The following is a 2760-nucleotide window of genomic DNA, read 5'->3' as shown; positions in this document are numbered from 1 at the left end:
TTGTCTATCTTCTAAATTATGATCATCCTAGTGGGTGTGGAGTGGTATCTCATTGTGGTTTTTATTTACATTTCCATAAGGCATATATATCCTTTGCCTATTGGGTTATCGTAAATTATTTGTCTTTTTATTGTTAAGTTGTAGAAGGTCTTTATATATTCTGGATACAAGTCAGTTATCAGATACATGATTCTCATATAATTTGAAAATATGTTCTTCCATCTTATGGATTGCCTTTTCAGCTTTTTAAATTTCTTTCTACAACATTTTTATTTAAATTCTAGTTAGTTAACACATACTGTAATAGTGGTTTCAGGAGTAGAATTCAGTGATTCATCACTTATATACAACACCCAGTGCTCATCACAAGCGCCCTCCTTAATACCCATCACCCATCTAGCCCATCCCCCACCCACCTCCCTCCATCAACCCTGTTTGTCCTCTATCATCAAGAGTCTCTTATGATTTGTTTCCCTCTCTTTCCTTCCCACTTCCCATACGTTCATCTGTTTTGTTTCTTAAATTCCACATAGGAGTGCAATCATATGATATTTGTCTTTCTCTAACTGACTTATTTTGCTTAGCATAATGCACTCTAGCTCCATCCACATCATTGCAAATGGCAAGGTGTCATTCTTTTTGATGGCTGAGTAATAGTCAATTATGTGTATGTATTTATTATTATATTCCATTGTGTGTGTATATGTATGTATATATGTATATGTTTATATATATGTATATAACATACACGTGTATATATATCATATATATATGATATGTATATTTACCCATTCATCAGTTGAAGGACACTTGTGTTCTTTCCATGGTTTGGCTATTATTGACAATGCTTCGATTTCTTGATAGTCTCTTTTATTTTTATTATTTTTTAATGTTTATTTTTGAGAGCAAGAGACAGAGTGTCAGCAGGGGAGGGGCAGAGACAGACACACACACACACAGAATCTGAAGCAGGTTCCAGGCTCTGAGCTGTCAGCACAGAGCCTGATGCAGGGCTTGAACTCATGAACCTCAAGATCATGACCTGAGCCAAAGTCAGACGCTCAACCGACTGAGCCACGCAGGTGCCCTGATAGTCTCTTTTAAAGCATTCAAGTTTAAAAAAAATTTTTTTGGAACATGAAATTTATTCCTATCATGTTTTCACCATCAAAACTCATGATCTTGGTCTTTCCTTCTTGCCTTTGTATAAGGCCAAGAGAGACACTGGCTACTTTGACAACCTTAAAGTGAACTCCAGAAACATCACCAACAGCATGGCCTCTGCGATCAAATCCAGCAAACAGAACTTCATGATTCTCCTCAATAAAATTCAAACAACCATAATTGGGTACAAAGGCTGTGATTTTTTTTTTTCCCCATTCTTGATCAGCTGGACCTTAACACACTTCCTGATGGCAGAATTTGGCTGTATGGCTCCCATCTCTACTTGCCCAGCCCAATTCCCTTGGTATGAAAAGTGCCTCCAAGAGGGTTGGCTTCCAGGGCTGCACCCAACTGGGCTTTCTCGTACTATTCATCATGCCACTTCTAGTCTCGTCAGTGGCTACAGAACTTCCTGGCAGTATGAATACCTGGCCACTTGCCCATGCTGCCGGCACCATGTGTCTGAGCGAAAGAGGAAGTTTCAGGTTTTGGGAAAATTCAATTTATCTCTTTCTCCCTTTTGGTTGCTTGAGCTTTAGATGTTATATCAAAGAAAATAATGTGTAATTAAAAATCAAAATTAAAATTTAGTTTTCTTCTAAGGGTTTTATAATTTTAGTCTGTGTTTTACCTTTGATCCACTTTCAGTTAATTTTCCTATATGGTGTGAAGTAAGAGTCCAACTTTATTCTTATGCATGTGGATAGTCAGTTATTCCTGCACCATTTATTGAGAAGACTATTCTTTCCTTATTGAAGTTTCTTGGCACCCTTATTGGAAATTAATTGACTGACCATAGATACATGGCTTTACTTACTTCTGGACTCTCAATTCTATGCCATTGATCTACATGTCTCTTCTTATGCCTTTACAACACTGTCTTGATTACTGCAGCTTTGTACTAAGTTTTAAGATTTTTTTTTTCAACGTTTATTTATTTCTGGGACAGAGAGAGACAGAGCATGAACGGGGGAGGGGCAGAGAGAGAGGGAGACACAGAATCGGAAACAGGCTCCAGGCTCTGAGCCATCAGCCCAGAGCCCGACGTGGGGCTCGAACTCACGGACCGCGAGATCGTGACCTGGCTGAAGTCGGACGCTTAACCGACTGCACCACCCAGGCACCCCCGTGCTATGTTTTAAAATTGGGAAGTTGGTGGGTGCCTGGGTGGCTCAGTCAGTTAAGTGTCCAACTTCTGCTCAGGTCATGATCTCACAGTTCGTGAATTCTAGCCCACTTTGGGTTCTGTACTAACAGCTCAGAGCCTGGAGCCTGCTTCAGATTCTGTGTCTCCCTCTCTCTCATTCTCTGTCCCTCACCCACTCATGCTCTATCTCTCGCTCAAAAATAAATAAACATTAAAAACCTTTTTAAATTGGGACATTGGAGTGTTCTAACTTTTTCTTTTTCAAGGTTGTTTTGGCTATTCTTACTCCCTTGTACTCTCATGTGAGTTTTAGGATAAGTTTGCGGATTTCTGAAGAAAAAAAAAGCTGAAATTTTAATGTAATTTCAGAGATTTTGCAAAGCCCAATGCATATCTCATTCCCCAGATTCTTTTTTTTTTTTTAAGTTTATTTATTTATTTATTTTTGA

At 38.7% G+C, this 2760-nt stretch overlaps 1 pseudogene; it reads right to left on the bottom strand.

The window, feature by feature from the left end:
- Window positions 1-1174: 1174 nt before the first annotated feature.
- Window positions 1175-1608, bottom strand: LOC115500115 (annotated as a pseudogene).
- Window positions 1609-2760: the final 1152 nt, after the last annotated feature.

The sequence above is a fragment of the Lynx canadensis genome, chromosome D4 (assembly GCF_007474595.2).
Source record: "Lynx canadensis isolate LIC74 chromosome D4, mLynCan4.pri.v2, whole genome shotgun sequence".
Classification (NCBI taxonomy): domain Eukaryota; kingdom Metazoa; phylum Chordata; class Mammalia; order Carnivora; family Felidae; genus Lynx; species Lynx canadensis.
The sequence above is the reverse complement of the archived record's forward strand: the minus strand, read 5'-3'. Positions and strand labels throughout refer to the sequence as shown.